The sequence below is a fragment of the Canis lupus genome, chromosome 13 (assembly GCF_003254725.2).
Source record: "Canis lupus dingo isolate Sandy chromosome 13, ASM325472v2, whole genome shotgun sequence".
In the NCBI taxonomy this organism is placed as follows: domain Eukaryota; kingdom Metazoa; phylum Chordata; class Mammalia; order Carnivora; family Canidae; genus Canis; species Canis lupus.
The window spans coordinates 61,749,576-61,757,437 of NC_064255.1; positions in this window are offsets into that span (position 1 = coordinate 61,749,576).

Here is a 7,862-nt window from a genome sequence, read left to right on the forward strand (position 1 = left end):
GTCATTTCATAGGCTTAGACCTTATCAAATATATTCTTAAAGCTCAAAATACATTTGTGGGATAATATAAGAAGGAATAACTTCTGATTAGTGTTTACATTAAAATTAATAAGTGTATTTTTGCATGATAAAATGCTATAACGACACATAAGAGAGTATGTTAGAACACTTTTATTTTCTTTTTCAGTTGAGGATCTTCGTATTGTAGATCTAACTTGAGAAAGTAAATGTTCTCCATTACAATTGCCAAAGAGCTCTCCAAACGGAAAATCTAAGGAGTATGGTTTTTGTCTAACAGAGGTTCTAATAGGATGTCAGCACAGTGGTTCTAGTAGGTTCTAGAAGAGATTCTAACAGGAATACCAGCTTTAGTTCAGGGTCATACAATCTGCAGCCCTGATTTCTTCTGTCACTGCCAGAAGTTGGTGCCTGATTGTTTTTCTGTACGTGATGATGAATACTGATGTGCCATTTCTTCTATTAAATATCTGCCTTTAGATAATACATGCCGTATCTGTCTATATGTGCCTATAAGTCTTTACTGTGGCTACCTATGTAGTTAAAGAGCAATACAATCAATTGGCAATAAATAAGATGATTCTAGGAGAAGTAGGAATTGTGCCAAAACAGGAAGCTAACCAATTCCAGTTATTTTATACAATATGAAGTTAGGCAGAGAGTAGAACCGTCTGTTGTAAGAAAAGCCTGCTAAACATGACAGAGTAGAGATGACCACACAGCCCCCAAATGCCCTCTGTCTTGAGAATGAAACCTATATGTGATCCTATCAAGTAGAAAGAAAAATAGTCATGAAATATGATGAGGAAAACCAAAAGCTCATTGCAGTAACCAGCAACCAGAATTTAATAGACATGGGAAAGGAGAAAAGAGGCTCTAAAAATATAAATATTAGAGGATTGAAGAAAAGTTGGTGGTTGGGGAGGAAGAACAGTGTCTTTATATTGTTTTATTCATTTATTCATTCAACACAGATTTATTGAGTGCCTACCAGTTACTCGCCCTAGTGTTTGAACACAAAGCAAATAACCTTGCCTTTGTAGAACTTACATTTTAATAAAGGAAAGTTACTAAATGTGGTAAGTTAGAAGATAGTGCTACAGAAAAAGGAAAAGTAGAACAGAGTAGTAAGAGTCCTGTGGGGAGGGATATAAGGTTGCATTGCTGGACAGAATGGCCAAGAGAGTCCCCACTGAGTAGGTGACTTTTGAGCACACACTTGGAAGAGGTGAGATTTATGTAGACCACCAATTGTCATCGTAAATATTCTGAGTAAAATGAAGAGCTACTCAGGGCAAGGGTAGTAAGAAGAACAGCTAGGAAGTGATTACGGTAATGTAGACAGAAAAGGAGTTGTGTTGCCGGATTTGAAGACGGAGGAAGGGATCACAGGTGGAGGGATGTACGCGGGCTGCTACCAGAAGATGGAAAAGACAATGCAGTCTCTCCCCCAGCCTCCAGAAGAGAGTGCAGGCCTCTGACTCCTTCGAATTGGCTTGAGTCTTGTGTTAGGCTTCTGACCTATAGAACTGTAAGATAATAATTAAATAAACACATGTAATTATTTGTAGGTTTAGGCCAGTAAGCTTGTGGTGATTTGCTATAGCAGCAATGGAAAATGGACACAGGGAGGCATGGGTGACTCTGATTTGGGCATGAGACATTAGAAGGAATTAAATTATGGATGAAAGAGATTGGGTAAAGCGGGAAGAATTTAAAATTTGGGCTTCTCAGTTTAACATTTTTTATTAGCTGTTTGTGTGGAAATATCAAGTAGGTAGTTATAAAAATAAGCCTGGAGTTCAGGAGAGCCCAGAGAAATGAATTTGGGAGTTTAAAACAGCAGCTGTGAGATGTTTTTTAAAGATAGGAGATTCAACAAGACTTTTGTACTGCATTTAGACATCCCTGCCCAGGTTGCTTTGGTCCAGTTACCTGGACTCCACTCATCACTTAGAAGGAAATTCAACAGGATGGATACATCTCTTTTTTCATCTAGTAGTTTAAATATATTCTAATAATGTGATCCAAATAAGGGCTGTGAATTTCAGGTCACTGGGCTTAATTATTTTAGTTCATCCAGTGGAAATCAGATTCTCAACTGGAAGCAATGGATTGATGATCCCAGCCAAGCAAATCTTCAGAACCCATAAGCAGAGCAAGGCATGGCAGGGAGAAGGGATTGAGAATAAATACAGGTGAAAGAAGTGTGCCTCTTATAAGGGATGGTTACAGGCATTTATCTACTTGTTCAGTAAGCATCTACTAAGTACAAGTGTATGCAGAACTTCGGGTAAATAAAGACTGTGACATGGCCCTTGTCTTCTTTCACTAAAATCAAAACCACAGGGATAATGGATGAAAGAAAGAAAGAAAGAAAGAGAAAGAAAGAAAGAAAGAAAGAAAGAAAGAAAGAAAGAAAGAAAGGAAGGAAGGAAGGAAGGAAGGAAGGAAGGAAGGAAGGAAGAAAGGAAAGAAAGAGAGAAAGAAAGAAAGAAAGAAAGAAAGAAAGAAAGAAAGAAAAGAAAAAAGAAAAAAGTCTTTTTATGCAGGCTAAAAAGCTGGAGTTTGTTTTATAGGGATAATAAAGGTGTCAAAATAGAAAGATCTGGGATGAGATTCTGTGGGTTAGGAATATAAAAAGTTGCAGACGCACTTGATGGGATGAGCACTGGGTGTTATACTCTATGTTGGCAAATCGAACTCCAAGAAAAAAATATACAGATTAAAAAAAGTTGCAGAGAGACTTCAAGATACCAAAGAGAAACTGCACACATTTTGCTCTGAGTTGGCATGATTTTGGTAGGTCAGTTGCATCCCCAAAGGAAAAAAATCTGATGGGAGGGTGATCACAATGTTAGAGAAAACAGAGAGGAAGACAATCACAAGGCAACTGCAAGCATTCTCCTTAGTGTCTGATTTGAATTAGGCGGAGACAATGGTGACAAAAAAGAGGGAACAGATGCAGGAGACATTTTAGAGGTGGAATCAACAGGACAGGGAGCCGAGGAAATATGCAAAAGTCAGAGAAGAATGGAAGGGGAAAGCACAGAGGCGAAGTCTAGGGAGACACACGGAACGTCAAGGCAGCTTCCATGTAAGGGTGTGACCACTTGGTGTTCACGTGCTGCAGTGCGGCTGCTATAGCAGAGGGAGCCACCTGGCAGGCACGTGCACGTGTGTCTGTAGTTCGGAGCACGAGGCTTATACACGGAGATTTGGGAGTCAACTTTTTAAGTGGTGCGGAGATAGAGGAGTCAGCCAAAGGGGCTAAGAAGGAAGAGTAAGAGAGCAGTTCCCTGGAGATCCCACAAAATCCCTCTGACTCGTAGATTATATAATGTCAGATAAAAGAAATCGGCAAAGCTGATCACATGAAAATTCAGAAGGTTTACTTGTAATAAAAACATTTGTAATAGCATCAAAAAATAACTTTCAGACACATGAACTCATTTGATTTACTCTAGCAGACTGTTAGAAAGTATTTTAATTCTATTTTGTAGATGAGGGAACTAAGAGAAGTTAAACATGCTGCAGTTCATTAAAGGAAAGTTGTCTGGGATCAAATCCTGGATTCTTTTCACTGGACCAAGAAATGCTGTGGAGAATCGGAGAAAAGTAAGAGTATTTATAATGACCCAGTAGGTCTTGGAGATTTTCAGGCAGCCCTCCCTGACCTTCTCTCCTACTTCTCACGCTTCAAACTACCTCCATTCACCTCACTGTCCTCACTGTTCCCTGAACATGCCAGATATTATTCTACCCGAAGGCCTTTGCAGTTATCTATTCCTCCTGGAATGTTCTTGAATAAAAATTCCCTGGGGGGATAAAAAGTACCACAACCAAAATTTAAAAAGAAAGGAGACAAGGACATCTTGGTGGCTCAGTCGGTTAAGCATCTGCCTTTGGCTCAGGTCATGATCTCAGGGTCCTGGGATCGGGCCCCACATTGGGCTCCCTGCTCAGTGAGGAGGATGCTTCTCTCTCTGCCCCTGCCTCTCCCGCTGCTTGTGTGTGTGCGCGCGCTCTCTCTCAAATAAATAAATAAAATCTTAAAAAGAAAAAAAAAGAAAGACCAATATCACATAAATCAGGAAACAATCGAAGTACTACTAACCCCACACACAATCGTGAAGATACGCTGACAGAAAGGACGTAGCGGAATACATGCCTTATAGAAGTGGTTCACAGCAAGATTTTAAATTTATCTTTCAGGAAATAGAGCATTACAAGGATGCACCAAAGGTAAACAGAGGACAGATGAATACAGGTAAATTGGCATCAACACATGCAGACAAACCCACCCCATTTCATTTTACAGGACTCTTAAATCATAGTGATCAACAGGATTGTGCAGCCTCCAAGGGAGCCAGATCTACAGGGCCGGGGCTGGCCCTGGCTGCCTCTCATCCTTCAGCCCCATGCAACAACAAGAGCTCTGAAATCATGGGCTGCTCACTTAGGAGCACCACTAATAGCAGAAAATGATCAGTGAACTCCTTTTACAGCCCCCTCAGTTAAAAAGCTCTGTGATCTATGGGACTCACTCTGGAATTACCATCTAGTCTACAACTCTGTGGCCGTTGGATAGAGAGAGAGAGTTAATGGATTACAAAGAGCATTACAACTGATAGAAAGACTAGGGGGGTTTCTGGATATGGCTTGCTTTATGCTAAATCAAAAAGAGAGGTTACAAAAAGATGGTCCTCATAAGATGCTAAGCACTTCTGCCCAGATGTAGGAAAAGGAGAGGCATCAAACTTCTGTATAAGGTCACAACAAAACTGAGAGACAATTCTGTCTTATTACAGGATATTGTTGCTCACAGACACGCAAACATTTACTGGACTGCAGGGGCCAGAGGACAGCTCCAACTTAAGAAAATCCAGGCCCTTTTGACCCAGGACATACTTGAGGAATAAGTGGAGGCACATGACATACCAGCTAGGTCTCATATCACAGATTAGAAAGCTGCTATATGCTTTGTGCAATTCTTGTGCCCCTATGCACTTGTACAACGACCACCTTTGCACTTGTCACTATAAGACCAGTCAGATACGTGCACTCCGTTGCACCATCAGTTAGGATATGACTATGCAGTGTTGCTCGTGTTTCCTGCCACTGATGCTGCTGGGGAAAATATTCCTTATAATTACCAATACTCTTCTAATTTTTGTCTTGCCAAATCAACCAGATACTTCGCCCACTGCCACCACAGAAATTGCCGTGGTGATAACAGGACCCAACTGTTGTGCAGAAACTTAGCAAATGACACTATCCGCTTAATTAACACAGCATTAAAAGAGTAAGATTTTTTTGCATTAGGGAAGAGAGAGGGATGCACCAAATACTGGACTCTACCATACTAGACTCCCCAGGATTTCCTGACAATCTAGACTTGGCACAAATAATGTGGGATGATGATCCTGAAATTGCCCCTCTGGTTGAAGCAGCCCGGGAAGATCTCTAAAAAGATAAGTTGGGTGATGACACCCGGCCACAGCAGTAAATGCTGATTGGTTTGAATGCCAAGATGTGTTGACTCCCATGAGGTATCTGTATTTTAATGATCGCTTCTCAACTGAACATGCAGCAGCACTAGGAACTTTATAGGGACTAGTGGAGTTTGCAAACACAAATGGCTCAATTGCTTTTTATTGGCTTTTAATATACTATTGTCAATGTGTGTATATTGTCAAAGGTTGATGGAGGACATAATTCTAGACTACAAACATACTCACCTGTGCCGCATGATAGCCAGGATTTGGCATCTGGTCTTATGTGTTACAGCCATAAATATGGCCAATATCCTGATGAGCTCAGTAGAGACCAATACTTTAGCCCTAAATACAACATAAACTTCCCTCCACCACAAAACCAAAGAACCTATACCTCAATTCAATTTTTCAAATCATGCCCCAACCATACCAGGACTGCCTGTACACATACCAGGCTATATTTTGTACAATAATCTCTCCCTCTTTTCAGAGCTAACTACACATGTGCATAATTCTACTAGAGCTCAAAAAGCTTTAAGATACCCTTGCACTTATAGGAAGGATGTTAAGCTTTGCCAACAAACTTTTTATTCTAACTTACAAACTGTACAGCTTTACTAAGCCATACATAAAATAAATCACACACTAGATGACTGCAGATGATGTGATAAAGTGTGAAAGACCAGAATTATGTTCATTCAATGAAGACTTTAATAAGGTCTCAAACCAACAGGCCACCCACATTATAAATAAGAACATTTTATGTGGGATCCCTGGGTGGCGCAGCGGTTTGGCGCCTGCCTTTGGCCCGGGGCGCGATCCTGGAGACCCGGGATCGAATCCCACGTCAGGCTCCCGGTGCATGGAGCCTGCTTCTCCCTCGGCCTGTGTCTCTGCCTCTCTCTCTCTCTCTCTCTCTCTCTCGACTGTCATAAATAAATAAAAATTTAAAAAAAATTTTTTTAAAAAAAAAAGAACATTTTATGTGAAAACATAGAGTGCACCGCATCCATTAAATTTAAAAATATTATCATCCTGGATAATCTCACCGCACAAATATATATACTGAACATAGGGCCATATACTACAGGGTATCTAGATATTGCAACCATGAACCTTAAAATACACTCATACAAATCATTTGTCAACACATGATATGAATTTTGACACCAACTAGACATGTAACAAGAGGATATACAGAAGAAATATGAGTATCCTGAAAATCCTACTAATACTGATGAATATAACACATAGGTCTTGAAATTACTACTACTAATAAAACCTTATCATATCACTTTCCATATTTTAACACACCCCTAGACAAGGTTCCAGTTCCAATAGGATACCCAAGGGATTACAAAATTATATCCAGAAATAAAAAGGCTACATATTATGTTATTGAACAGATTTTCCCAGCTTTCCATTTTTTGGCAATTTTTACATGAGACATAAAGATACACAATGCGATAACATACATGGCACTTGGTATGCCAACACTTCACCAACCTATTTACCACCTGAAGAATTTTGTAAGAGAGGAAATTGAACATTTGCACCTGCTAATTGGATTGGAATTAAAAATAGGACCAACCTTGCTCATGCAGCCACATCACCGCTTCACACATCAAGCTAGACCTGATTGACATGTACCCCAAAACACATCTTATATGGAATAAATATTCCATAATTGGACATTAATGTGCCTGAGAAGTTTCAAAGGTAATTTTGCCACACATCATGCACAGGGACAATGCTATAAGACTAATGGTTTTAAAACCAACTCTCCTATGTTTTCAGCTGAACCTTACGGCAGCACACATAAAGCGCTATTTTTACACAGAATATTCAGGGAACCAGCCCCTAACCTATCCATTTGGAACAACTGAGATTTTAAAACACTGGTTTACAGGGTGGAGGCATTGCCCTGATGGACTAGTAAATTTGCTCTAGAGCAAGACAGAGAAGCTCAGATTCAGCCGCTGATACCTTCTGCGTGCGGAATCAACAGGATGGAATCAAAGCTCTTGAACATTGCTATAACTAGGCAACTCCCAGTTAATGGGAGAGAGGAATTTAATTTACACTTCAATAACATAGGATATGGTATACAATGTAACGGGGACACAAAGATTCTGCGTGGATGCTATACAACACCTCCATTATTGGAGCTATTCCCACAGCAATGTATCATTATTGTACCATGCCCTCATGGAATTGACGTCTCTTCCAGTGATAACACTTTTGGACATGGTCCCAGCTTATCAAAAATTGGATGCAATATTACATGGCGGAATATTTCTAGAGATAATGTTTGTGGCTTTAAGGGTTACCTGTTATGGAGTCTTC